Here is a 14,316-nt window from a genome sequence, read left to right on the forward strand (position 1 = left end):
ATGCTGAGTTCCTCTGCATGGGTCAGACACACCAGCTCGTGTGAAGAACGGAGCCCTCTGAGGTGAGCCTGGCCAATCCAGGTCAGCCGGGGAGACCTCTCCAGGTGAGACTGGGATGGTCCTTCAAGCCCTGGCTTTCCTAACACTTGAGCAGAGCTTGTTCCCAGCTATCACCCTGGGCTTTTTACACCCATCAGGGCCGGATCCTCAGCTGGTGTAAATCAGCGCTGATTTCAATGCAGCAATACCAATTTACACCTGCTGAGATTCTGGCCCTCTAGAATTACTGGAAGCAAAACCCACTTATATTATTACAAACAGCTCTATCCTGAGCCCAATCTGCCCCTCGTCCCGGGGTAGGCATGGGGTTACCCTGGCTTTACTCCAAGCTGATGCCAGGGTAATTCCACTGGAACCCAGAGTTGCACTGGAGTAACAGAGCGGCAAGTCAGCACCTGGGCATCAAGGTCAGCACAGGGAGTGGCAGAACACGGTTCCCCCATCCCCGTGGGGCTCAGCCCTGATTTGGGGGGCCCACCCATGGAACAGGTAGGGGGTTCAGTCTCAATGGGCCATTCAGTGCTTGGTTCAGTGCCAACCAGGAGCCAGTTAGTGTTAACTAGTGACAGTGGGTTTTGTGGGTTCAACACCTGAGCCCTAGGAAATGGTCTGAACAAACTCACTCCACACAAGCTATGGAACACCAGCACTTCGACGCAGCTAGAGTCGGTGACCTGCCTGTGAAAGGTTCCATTTCCCCATTACCAACCACACAAGCCACAGAAGGCCCCCACATATTGCATAAGCCATTGGTCACGGAGCCCCCACACACACACCACATCAGGCTCCAACACGATCAAAAAATGTACACCTGGTTTCCAGTCTGAATGTGTCTGGCTTCAACTTCCAGCCATGGGACCATGTTAGACCATTCCCTGCTAGAGTGGAGAGCCCATTAGTAAATACTGGTTTCCCATGTAGGTACTTATAGATTGTGACCACGTCACCCCTGAACCTTCTCTTTGGGTACGTCTACACTGCAATAAAAGACGCGCGGCATGGCCACAACTGGCCCAGGTCAGCTCACTTGGGCTTGGGGGTCTCCAGCTGCAGGGCTAAAAATTGCTGTGTAGACGTTTGGGCTTGGTCTGGAGCCCAGCCTCTGAGACCCCATGAGTGGGGAGAGTCTCAGAGCCCATGCTTTTTACTGACCCTTCTCCAATTTATCAACATCTGCCTTGAACTGTGGGCACCAGAACTGGACACGGGATTCCAGCAGTGGTCACACCGGTGCCAAATACAGAGGTGAAATAACCTCTCTGCTCCTATTTGAGATGCCCTTGTTCATACATTCCAGAACTGTGTTGGCTCTTTTGGGCACAGTGTTGCACCCGGAGCTCACATTCAGCTGATTAGCCACCACGACCCCCAAATCCTGCACCCCAGGATAGAGTCCCCCACCCAGTAAGTACAGCTGCCATTCTTTGTTCCTAGGTGTATACGTTTACACAGAGCCATATGAAAATACATACTGTTTGCTTGCACCATTTACCAAGAAATCCAGAATGCTCTGAATCAGCGACCTGTCCTCTTCATTATTTTCCACTCCCTCAATATTTGTGGGAAAGGACAGTAATTAGGGAACTGTCGCCTCAGTGTGAAACAGAGCCAGATGTGTACCCAGAAACCTCCTTCTGCAAGACAAACCCAATAAAGAAACCAACAGGACTCCACTGGCCATCACATACAGTCCCCAGCTCAAACCCCTCCAACGCATCATCAGGGATCTACAACCCATCCTGGACAATGATCCCACACTTTCACAGGCCTTGGGTGGTAGGCCAGTCCTCGCCCACAGACAACCTGCCAACCTGAAGCATATTCTCACCAACAACTGCACACCGCACCATAGTAACTCTAGCTCAGGAACCAACCCATGCAACAAACCTCGATGCCAACTCTGCCCACATATCTACACCAGCAACACCATCACAGGACCTAACCAGATCAGCCACACCATCACCGGTTCATTCACCTGCACGTCCACCAATGTAATATATGCCATCATATGCCAGCAATGCCCCTCTGCTATGTACATCGGCCAAACTGGACAGTCTCTAAGGAAAAGGATAAATGGACACAAATCAGACATTAGGAATGGCAATATACAAAAACCTGTAGGAGAACACTTCAACCTCCCTGGCCACACAATAGCAGATGTTAAGGTGGCCATCTTACAACAAAAAAACTTTAGGACCAGACTTCAAAGAGAAACTGCTGAGCTCCAATTCATCTGCAAATTTAACACCATCAGCTTAGGACTAAACAAAGACTGTGAATGGCTTGCCAATTACAGAACCAGTTTCTCCTCCCTTGGCTTTCACACCTCAGCTGCTGGAACAGGGCCCCATCCTCCCTGATTGATCTAACCTCATTATCTCTAGCTTGCTTCTTGCTTGCTTATATATACACACCTGTCCCTGGAAATTTCCACTACTTGCATCCGAAGAAGTGGGTATTCACCCACGAAAGCTCATGCTGCAAAACTTCTGTTAGTCTATAAGGTGCCACAGGATTCTTTGCTGCTTCAGTGTGAAACAAGGCAGCGCACCTGAGACTCTGGGCTCACACCCGTGCTGCCGCTCACGCTGCCACGTCTCCATTGCTATTTTTAGCTGAGCTAGCTAGATTAGAGCTAGCGCGGGTGTGTCAGCCCCGGCTGCCATCACGCCTTCGACCGCAGTGTAGACAGACTACGTGGTGCCCTGAATCCCCTTTGGCAGGATACCCATGGCTGTCACTTGGCTTCATTGGAAACCCAAGTGAGCTGGTGTGAACACAGGAATCTGGTGACTGTATTAATATCAATGCTTGTCTACACTGGGGTTTCAGCCACTGGCATAGCTGCACCTGTGCCAACCCTCATGTAGGCACGCTACACCAGCACAGCATGATTCAAATTGGAGCAGGCTGCCCCATCTTCAACCATGTCTACACTAGCTGGTTGTACCAATGCAGCTCCACCAGTGGCTGAAATCCCTGAGAAGATGTGGCCTTAAGTGAAAGGAAATCAGCCAGATCAAAAGAATAATGGACACAAATCTGACATCAGGAATCATAACATTCAAAAACCAGTAGGAGAACACTTCAACCTCTCTGGCCACTCAGTAACAGACTTAAAGGTGGCAATTTTGCAACAGAAAAGCTTCAAAAACAGACTCCAATGAGAAACTGCTGAACTGGAATTAATTTGCAAACTAGATACCATTAATTTGGGCTTGAATAGAGACTGGGAATGGCTGGGTCATTACACAAATTGCCTCTATTTCCCCATGTTAAGTATCCTCACACCTTCTTGTCAACTGTCCGAAATAGGCCATCTTGATTATCACTACAAAAGTTTTTTTTCTCCTGCTGATAACAGCTCATCTTAATTAATTAGCCTCTTAGAGTTGGTATGGCAGCTCCCACCTTTTCATGTTCTCTGTAGGTGTATATATCTCCTTACTATATGTTCCAGTCTATGCATCCGAAGAAGTGAGCTGTAGCTCACGAAAGCTTATGCTCAAATAAATTTGTTAGTCTCTCAGGTGCCACAAGTCCTCCTGTTCATTTAGCCAGATCAATGTTTCTAGTACCCTTACTACTCCACCCTGCACCCACATTTTCTGGTCTCCTTCTCTCCCCCCCCCCCACCCCCCATCTTCAAAGGAGACTGAAAGAGAGAGAGAGATTATGGAAAATGAGAGCGAGAGCTAACTGGCTGCTCTGTCTAGGTAGGACCACACGGGAGGGAGCAGTGATGGATGAAGAGGGCAGGATGTGGAGGCTGGCAGTGAAAAGCTGCTGCAATGCAGCTCATTTGGATGTGGCACAGCTGGTACAAAAGGGTCACAGAGCTCTGCAGCTGCTGCAGGCGAGTGCCAGTACTTTCTGCAGGCTCCCATGCAGCAGGCAACAGTGCACCCCAAGTTGTTGGGGAGTTACAATGAGCAGGGTTCAGGGCACTGGGAGTCTTGGCTGGGGGGCTGGATTGTTTTGTTACAGAGGAGACTGTGTGGATCATTGGCTGGAGGGGAAGACGAGTCTTTCGACATGAACTGAAGAGACAGCTTGGGAGGAGAGTTCAGGTTCCTCCTTGGCCAGGAGGTCTCAGCATAGACCAGCCTGAACCAAACCCCAGATCCAAAGAGGCCCCAGCTTTGGGGAGAGCTGAGACCTAACTGAGGACACAGATCTGAAGGCTGCACCAGTCCTTGGTCCCTTCTCTAGTTATAAAGCACTTACCACGCAGTGAATGATCAGAGTGCTTGGCTAGCTGGAATCTCCTAGCCCCGGCCCTCCTTTTCCAGCTGGGGTGCACTGCGCCTTGTCCAGGGGGCGCTGCGCCTTGTTTGGGGTGCACTGCGCCTTGTCTGGGGTGCGCTGTGCCTTGTCTGGGGTGCACTGCGCCTTGTCCGGGGGGCGCTGTGCCTTGACTGGGGTGCACTGCGCCTTGTCCGAGGTGCACTGCGCCTTGTCTGGGGTGCACTGCACCTTGTCCGAGGTGCGCTGCGCCTTGTCTGGGGGGCGCTGCGCCTTGTCTGGGGGGCGCTGCGCCTTGTCTGGGGGGCGCTGCGCCTTGTTCAGGGGGCGCTGCGCCTTGTTCAGGGGGCGCTGCGCCTTGTTTGGGATGCACTGCGCCTTGTTTGGGGTGCTTTGCGCCTTGTCTGGGGTGCGCTGCACCTTGTCTGGGGTGCACTGCGCCTTGTCTGGGGGGCGCTGCGCCTTGTCCGAGGTGCGCTGCGCCTTGTCCGAGGTGCACTGCGCCTTGTCTGGGGTGCACTGCGCCTTGTCTGGGGTGCACTGCACCTTGTCCGAGGTGCGCTGCGCCTTGTCTGGGGGGCGCTGTGCCTTGACTGGGGTGCACTGCGCCTTGTCCGGGGTGCACTGCGCCTTGTCCGAGGTGCACTGCGCCTTGTCTGGGGTGCACTGCGCCTTGTCCGGGGTGCACTGCACCTTGTGTGGGATGCACTGCGCCTTGTCTGGGGTGCTTTGCGCCTTGTCCGGGGGGCACTGCGCCTTGTCTGGGGTGCACTGCGCCTTGTCTGGGGGGCACTGCGCCTTGTCTGGGGGGCACTGCGCCTTGTCCGGGGGGCGCTGCGCCTTGTCTGGGGTGCACTGCGCCTTGTCCGAAGTGCGCTGCGCCTTGTCTGGGGGGCGCTGTGCCGTGACTGGGGGGAGCTGCGCCTTGACTGGGGGGCGCTGCGCCTTGTCTGGGGGGCGCTGCGCCTTGTCTGGGGTGCACTGCGCCTTGTCCGAAGTGCGCTGCGCCTTGTCCGGGGGGCGCTGCGCCTTGTCCGGGGGGCGCTGCGCCTTGTCCGGGGGGCGCTGTGCCTTGACCGGGGGGCGCTGCGCCTTGTCTGGGGGGCGCTGCGCCTTGACTGGGGGGCGCTGCGCCTTGTCTGGGGGGCGCTGCGCCTTGACTGGGGGGCGCTGCGCCTTGTCCAGGGGGCGCTGCGCCTTGTTTGGGATGCACTGCGCCTTGTCTGGGGTGCGCTGCACCTTGTCTGGGGTGCGCTGCGCCTTGTCTGGGGGGCGCTGCGCCTTGTCCGGGGGGCGCTGCGCCTTGTCCGGGGGGCGCTGTGCCTTGTCCGGGGGGCGCTGCGCCTTGTCCGGGGGGCGCTGTGCCTTGACTGGGGGGCGCTGCGCCTTGTCTGGGGGGCGCTGTGCCTTGACTGGGGGGCGCTGCGCCTTGTCTGGGGGGCGCTGTGCCTTGACTGGGGGGCGCTGCGCCTTGTCTGGGGGGCACTGCGCCTTGTCCGGGGGGCGCTGCGCCTTGTTTGGGATGCACTGCGCCTTGTTTGGGGTGCTTTGCGCCTTGTCTGGGGTGCGCTGCACCTTGTCTGGGGTGCACTGCGCCTTGTCTGGGGTGCGCTGCACCTTGTCTGGGGTGCGCTGCGCCTTGTCTGGGGGGGCGCTGCGCCTTGTTCGGGGTGCGCTGCGCCTTGTCTGGGGGGCGCTGCGCCTTGTTCGGGGTGCGCTGCGCCTTGTCTGGGGGGCGCTGCCCCTTGTCTGGGGGGCGCTGCGCCTTGTCTGGGGTGCGCTGCCCCTTGTCCGGGGGGCACTGCCCCTTGTCCGGGGTGCAGAGAGAGGGGTAGCGAGAAGCAGACGTCCATTCGGATAGAATTATTGATGCTATTGCACTGGCCAGCTTGGCCTCTGAAGGGGCCGAGAGGGGTGGAGAACTGGGCTTGCCAGAGGTTATTCCAGCAGCAGCAGTTCACACGTGGGAACATACAGCCTGTTCCGGAAGTGGGTTTTGCAAGCCCTTCCAGCGGAGGGATAACTGACAAGGAGAAAGGCGGAGCTGAGGGCAGGGAGGCAACCTGATTGGTTTCAATCGCTGGCCCTGCCCACGCTGGCAGCTAGCCAATAAATCCACTGGCTGATCACTGATCACTGCCACTGGCTAATCCTGCAATCTAGTGGCGCCACCTGCTCTTAAGGGTCCTGACACTCCCCAGTATAAAATTCTGTTCCCAGTTGCTAAGACCTTTGCCAAACTCCAGCTTCACTGGATTTCCCATGCCAGGGCTCTGCCTTAGGCTGATTTTTTAGGGTCGGTTTTGGCAAAAATGGCTCAGCTGTTTCTGAGAACGAGATTAAGGGGAAATACGTTATTTTGCCCATGTTAAAAAAAGTTCTTACAACCGTTTGGTTGAGAAGCTGTCGTGCTCCCATGCACACACACTCAACAGAAACTTGTTAGAGTTTGGCAGCTAAATTCTCTGCAGAGCGCATCTGCACTGAGCATGCTCCAGCCCCACGGAACTCCTCGTGCAGACTGCACATGCACCATCCCTACAGAGCATGCTCCAGGTCAGGCCCCCAGGGAGGAGCAGAACTTTCCAGATGCAATTGCTCCTCCTGGCTGCTCAAGGCAGCTGTCACCTCTCGATGGTCACCCTGCTGGCATGCAGGCAGCGTGACTGAGGGGCAGCCCGATCTGAATGCAGCTAGGGACAAGAGCTGGAGCTGTGGCAGGGCTGGAGAGGAACAGATTTTGACAAGGAGCCTGGTGGGTAGCGACTGGGAACTGGGGCGTGGGAGGGAGCTAAAGATCAGGTGAGGAGTCAGGTTGGTGTGGGGGAAAGACTGGGACAGGCCGGACGAGGAAACTGGGGCCAGGGGCCAGTGTGACGGTAGCAGGGGAAGGCTAAGCTCCGACAAGGAGCTGGTGGAGGGGAAAGGTGAAGGAGGCTGGAACTCCCTGTGCAGGGAGATTTAGAATGGGGGCTGGAGCACTGGGGGCAGACTGGGAGTCAGAGACTAGGGGGAGTAGAACTGGATGAGGAGCTCGACGAGGGGAGAGACTGGGACAGGGGACTCTAAAACTCAGAGTCCGAGCTTGAGCTGAGACTTCCAGGGCTGCCAGGTCCCTCAGGTGGGTATATCTCCCCTGCAAGTGTACCCAGCTGGGGTTCTCAAGGCTTCCAAGCTCCTTGCTGCAGTTCTGGGAGCAGGGAGCTGGTTAGGTCTGGGGCTGCCCCAGAGGCATGGACCTCGGAGGCTCAGGTTCTCCAGCAACCTCCCAAAACACAAAAGTTTGTCAGCTCAGAGCTGTTTCTGCAAAACATTTTGGGTTTGAGGAATCAGCATTTTCCAATGAAACCATTTCATCAGAAAATTCCCAACCAGCTCTGCTCAGAAGCTCCTGCTCTCAGCAACGGAACTGGGGAGAATTGGACAGGTGCTGCAGGAGCCCCAGTCCAGTGGTACCACCACCGTTGTGAGCTGTGCTGCATGTGATGCACCAACATGACGTCAGAACCATAGAGCCATCGGGCTAGAAGGGCCCACAAGGGTCATCTAGTCTCACCCCTGCCAAGATGCAGGAGTTGTTGGGTCTAAACCATCCCAGACAGATGGCTCCAGCTTCCTTTGAAAAACCTCCAGGGAAGGAGCTTCCACAACCTCCCTGGGCGTCTATTCCACTGGCCAACTGTTCTTACAGGTAGGCAGATTTTCCTGAGATTTAATCTAAATCTGCTCTGCTGTAGTTGGAACCCATGGCCGCTTGTCCTGCCCCCTGTGGGAACAGGGAACAACTGCAGCCTTTCAAATATTTGAAAACCGATACCATGTCCTCCCTTCATCTCCTCTTTTCGAAACTGAACATACCCAGTTCCTTCCGCCTTTGCTCGTACGGCTGCATTCCAGCCCATTGAGTATCTTTGTCACTCACCTCTGGATCCTCTCTAGTTTCTGCACATTTGATCAGTATTCTCTCTATTCCTACGTCCAGGTCATTAACAAAGATGTTAAACAACACCAGAACAGACCCTGTGGAACCCCACTGAGAACTCCCTCCAATTTGACATCATTCCATGAATAGTCACTCTTTGTTTGCAATTGTTTACCAATTATGTATCCACTTAATGGTAGTTCTGCTGAGCCAGCATTTCTCCAGCTTACTTATCAGAATGTCATCAAAAGCCTTGCTGAAGTTCGGGTATATGATGTTCACTGCATTCCCCCTATCCACCAACCAGTTACCCTGCATTCCCCCTATCCACCAACCAGTTACCCTGCATTCCCCCTATCCACCAAGCAGTTACCCTGCATTCCCCCTATCCACCAACCAGTTACCCTGCATTCTCCCTATCCACCAACCAGTTACCCTGTCGAAAAAAGGACATCAGGCTGGTTTGGCACAATTTGTTCTTGGTAAATCCATGCTGGCTGCTAGTGATCACCCCTTCATCCTCCGGGTATTCACAAGTTGCTCAGGGAAGCGGAACCCATCATGCCAGCAAAAGAACTCTTGCCAGTATAAGCAGCATCCATACTAGGAGGGTTTGCGGTATGGCTATGCCAGGATAAGTGCACCAGAGACTCAGCTCAAGCCTGAATGTCCCTTCAGTTTTCAACCCATTAGACTCTCCCTTCCAGGCCTTGCCCAAGAGCCTACAGCCTCTCTGTAGAGAGGAAGGATGGTTGAAGGTTACGTTACTAGCTTAACACATAGGAGATCTGGTGGGAAGTCCCTGCTCTGCCACAGACTGCTGCTGTGACCTCAGGCAAGTCAGGTAGGCCCAGAACCTCAAAGGTCTTTGATTACAGTGGGCGCTAGCATCAGGGACCAAGACATGGGCAGTCACGCCTTGTGGTCAGAGCAGGCGTCGGGGCTGGGAAACAGGACTGAGGGTCAGAACGAGATTCAGAAGCCAGATGCTAGGGCCAAGGGTCAAGTTGGACTCCGAGCCAGGGATCGGGGCCAGGAGTCAGGGAAAGCAGGAAGAAAGTTGCAGTCAAGGCTGGAAGAGGGCAGGACCAGATGCTAACACAGCTGAAGGTGAATGCTTTGAGCAACCACCAAACTGCTGCTGCTGCTGGCTTAAGAGTTGGTCTGCAGATTCTTCCAGCCAGCCAGGCGGTGTAGCCAGCTAGGCATCCTGCTGCAGGCAGCTGCCTTCGTTAGCTTGGCTGGGCGCTAAGCTAGCACATACGCTGACTAGCTGTGAGGCCTCATTCTGCACTAACTTGGAGGAGCAGGGCCTTAGTCTCTCAGCCTCAAGTCCCTGTGTATAAAAATGGAGCTAACACAAGGCTGCTGGGAAACGTAAATGTACTAACAAGATGACAGGGATGAGAGACTGCCAAATTGGTGCCAATGCCCCTTCTCCAGGAATGCGCTAAACCCACCCAAGTCCTTCCCCAGAGGAGCCCTGAAATGGTCACATCTCTCGTGCGTAACCAACGGGGGTCAGCTTTCAGCCTAGGAGTGAGAGCCGGCTGCCAGCCTCCTGAACAAGCTGTTTCCCAGACACACACTTTGTTAAATCCTCTTCTTGGCTCTGTTGTAGCTGTAACTTTGGCAATGTGTTTCCCTTTAAAAGAAAGTGTCAGCATGCTCTGAAACAACAATAAAAATCTGCTCCGTAAGCAAATGTTATTAAAAATAAAGCAATCTCCCAGCTCCAGCCTGCACAAATGGCATCAGGACAGCGGAATGGGAGCATGCTGTAAAACATCCCTGTTTTCTTTCTTGTCAGTAGACCCAAGCAGAGTCACTGAGCTAATTTCTGATCTGTTACACTGAGGAAAATCGGGAGTAACATGGCCCTTACTGGGTCAGGTCCTCACTATGCCACACCTCTGCTTGGTGCAGTTGAGGTGCGGAGAGAGGGTAAAAGTGGCTTTAATACAGTTCTGCTCCCCATGATCCCTAGAGCTGTGGGGAGGCAGCACAGTCCCCAGTGCAATCTAGAGCAGCCTCAGGGCTGCTCTAAGTTCTACCAACCAAGGGGTTGTTGGGACAAGCCATACACACCCTTTGCTGTGGGCTGTGAAGGTGGGTGGTGTAGGCCCCTGGATATCCCCAGTTACACCAGCTTCCCGTTCCTTTGCATGATGTAGTGGCACAACATGCTGGGGCGGGGTTCAGGATTTCAGATCTCAGTTACAATGGTGTAAATCCAGAGTAACTCCATTGGGCCAGACTCTGCTGGCATGAAAACCCTAGTAAATCTGGAGTAACTGTTGCCAGATTCTCATCCCAATTCATCATCTTCATGGCAGATTCCAGAAGGATGTGGTCTCCTTGCAAATTGAGCGCCCTGCAGATTGGTCTCTGGCAAGCAGCCTGCAGTGGTCTGGTTCAGTTTATGTCTATCATTGGGAAATCTTCTCTGGCCATCAAAGCTTTTGACACCCACATGATTGCCGGCCATATAGCAGCATTCCTTGGTATATACACTTTGAAATTCATTTGGCTTCCGTTCTAATATGTCCATTCCAAGAAAGCCACTGAAAGCACAGCTTTTTGAGAAAATGGCTGAATTTCATATGCCATGAGCAGCACTTTTTTTTTTAAACAGACTTCCACCAGGCCTTTGATTCAGTCCATTGAGCGAATGTGTCGGATCTGATGAGGTGTTTCGGCCAGTGTCATGGATAGACGTGCTCGACAGTGGAACAGAAAGCTGCGTTTGCCTCAGTGGCAGATACATGGCACGGTTTCCTATCTCCACAGGTGTTCCGCAAGGCTGTGTTCTATCACCATCGTTGTTCAGGATTTGCACTGATTGGCTAATGGATGAAGGCAGCTGTCGCTGGCGTTGGGCTGAACACCATTCGGCTCCGAGATCTCAAATCTCTGCAGCTGATGGCCAGGTTGGTGCGGCAAGAAGCAGTGTGCCTTGGTCTGGTTATTAATCCGGACAACATGGAGTCTCTGGCCATTACCATTAAGCAGCCTCAGGTTCCAGATTACAGCCAGCTCAGTGTTAACCAGTCCAGACAGGACAGCAAGCAGGTGGCAACGGTCCAATATTTGGGAGATGCTCAAGAGGTGTGGTTGCCCCTCCAGCAGCAGCTGCTGCTACATTTGGGTCCCTCCGAGGCCTCGATGGGGACGTGGGGACATCAAGCTTGCTACAAAGCTGTGGATCTAGAGAACCACAGTTATACAACTCTGATCCCAATTACACTGTTGTAAATCCTGAATAATGCCAACAGGCCGGACTGTGCTCTCAGCGATGCAGGAGTAAAATGTGTTGGCTTCACGGGGTCAGATTTCCACCAGATGGTGGGAAAGTCTCAGGAACCCCATGGACGTCAGTGTGACAAAGCTGGTGTAACTGAGCGCAGAATCTGGCCCAGCATCTCTGCTCTGAACTGTAACTTTCCCCTTTCCCTGCTGTTGTGCAAGACCCAAAGGGCTCTGTGGCTGGGAGGGCGAGGGAGGGGGTGCGCTCATGGAGACAGCTGTGACCTCCGGTGGAATCTGCTAACTGGTTGGCTGGAGATGTGGAATGGGAAGTGAGCTAAGAGGCAGGATGACATCATCGGGGAAGAGCCCGACAGAGGGTAGAGGTCACCCCCTCCTCAGTGCCTGTACAAATCCACAGAGGAAGAGCCCCAGCACACCGGGCTGTCACAAGGCTTCCTGCCCGTCCGAGGGGAAAACAATGATTGGATCGGACAGGCTGGATGGCCATCAAACCGAGCAGCGTGACTGGGGCCCAGCCGAAAGGGAATAGCTATTGGCGGAGCAGCGTGTGTGTGTGTGTGTGTGTGTGTGTATGGGGGGGGGGCGGTTTGATAGGAGAGGCTAGAACTGAACCAGTTGTAACCAGCTCCTGCCATGGGTGACTCTAAGTAAGTTAGTGCCAACACCCTGCCAGAGCCCCAGGCTGGCACATGGATGTTATCCTGTTGTGCAGCCTAGACAGGACCTTCTGACTGCGCCTGTGTGGCCGGATCGGTTGGTCCTGCTGCCCATGATCAGCACAGTGACACGCCAGTGGGCAGCTCTTCGCTCCTGTGCAGAGCGGGTAACCTGGCAGCATTTTCACACCCACTTTTGCCCAGATATAAATGACTCCAAAAGGGGAGAGACAATGGAGAATCAGGCCCTTTAACTGCTCAGATTTTCCCAGAATGCACTGGTGCACACAAGGCAAGGTAGCATGGTAGGGTGGGACTCGCCAACTCTACTTAGAATCATAGAATCTCAGGGTTGGAAGGGACCTCACGAGGTATCTAGTCCAATCCCCTGCTCAAAGCAGGACCAAACCCAACTAAATCATCCCAGCCAGGGCTGTGTCAAGCCTGACCTTAAAAACCTCTAAGGAAGGAGATTCCACCATCTCCCTAGGGAACCCATCCCAGTGCTTCACCACCCTCCTAGTGAAATAGTGTTTCCTAATATCCAGCCTAAATGTCCCCCACTGCAACTTGAGACCATTACTCCTTGTTCTGTCACCTGCCACCACTGAGAACAGCCTAGCTCAGTCCGTCCTCTTTGGAACCTTCCTTCAGGTAGTTGAAAGCAGCTATCAAATCCTCCCTCACTCTTCTCTTCTGCAGACTAAACAATCCCAGTTCCCTCAGCCTCTCCTCATAAGTCATGTGCTCCAGCCCCCAATCCTTTTTATTGCCCTCTTCTGGACTCTCTCCAATTTGTCCACATCCTTTCTGTAGTGGAGGGCCCAAAACTGGACACAATACTCCAGATGTGGCTTCACCAGTGCCGAATAGAGGGGAATAATCACTTCCCTCGATCTGCTGGCAACGCTCCTACTAATGCAGCCCAATATGCCGTTAGCCTTCTTGGCAACAAGGGCACACTGCTGACTCATATCCAGCTTCTCGTCCACTGTACCCTCCAGGTCCTTTTCTGCAGAATTGCCACTTAGCCAGTCGGTCAGCCTGTAGCAGTGCTTGGGATTCTTCTGTCCTAAGTGGAGGACTCTGCACTTGTCCTTGTTGAACCTCATCAGAATTCTTTTGGCTCAATCCCCCAATTTGTCTAGGTCACTCTGGATCCTATCTCTACCCTCCAGCGTATCTACCTCTCCCTCCGGCTTAGGACATGGCTACACTTGCAAATGTAGAGAGCTTTGAGTTAAACCAGCCTTCACAGAGCGCAGTAGGGAAAGCGCTGTAGTCTGTCCACACTGACAGCTGCAAGCACACTGGCATGACCACATTTGCGGCACTTGCAGTGGCATTGGGAGCGGTACATTATGGGCAACTCTCCCAGCACGCAAGTGGCTGCAACGTGCTTTTCAAATGGGGGGCGGTGGAGTGTGACAGGGAGTGTGTTGTGTGTATGTGGGAGGAGAGAGAGTGGGTTTTGGGGGGCTGAGAGCATGTCAGCATGCTGTCTTGTAAGTTCAGACAGCAGCAGCTCCCCCCTCTCCGCCCTGCCTCTCTCTCTCACACACAGCATTCCACACTAATGGTTTGCTTTGACATCCGCATTCCTGCAGCGATTCCAAAACAGTGACAGGAGTGGCCACTTGACTTAGGGGATTATGGGATGTTTCCGGAGGCTGATCAGAGCGCAGTAAAGCAACACCTCGTTCACACTGACGCCCGGGCGTTTCACCCGAGGCGCACCAAGCGTTGTGCTTCTCACCGAAGTGGAGCCCCAGGAGCGCTCTAGCCACAGAGTCAGAGCGCTCTAAGTGCCTTGCCAGTGTGGACGGGTCATGAGTTAGGGCGCCCAGGGCTGCTTTAATGTGCTCTAACTCGCAGGTGTAGCCAAGCCCCTAGTGTCATCCACAAACTTGCTGAGGGTGCAATTCATCCCATCATCCAGATCATTGATAAAGATGTTGAACAAAACCGGCCCCAGGACCGACCCTTGGGGCACCCCGCTTGATACCGGCTGCCAACTAGACATAGAGCCATTGATCACTACCCATCGAGCCAACAATCTAGCCAGCTTTCTATCCACCACGTTTGTGTGGCTAGAAATGCCATTGTGCAGACACAGCATGACCGTGTGGGCTGCAGCCAGGCCTGAGGAGAATGTCACAACCA

General features: G+C 53.9%; 1 protein-coding gene across 1 annotated transcript in view; it reads right to left on the reverse strand.

Annotated features, from left to right (window-relative positions):
* DTX1 (deltex E3 ubiquitin ligase 1) overlaps positions 1-14,316 on the reverse strand; it is a 100,120-nt gene that overhangs the window by 47,953 nt on the left and 37,851 nt on the right. The gene's annotated exons all lie outside the window — the stretch shown is intronic.

This window comes from Mauremys reevesii, linkage group 18 (genome assembly GCF_016161935.1).
Source record: "Mauremys reevesii isolate NIE-2019 linkage group 18, ASM1616193v1, whole genome shotgun sequence".
NCBI lineage: Eukaryota > Metazoa > Chordata > Testudines > Geoemydidae > Mauremys > Mauremys reevesii.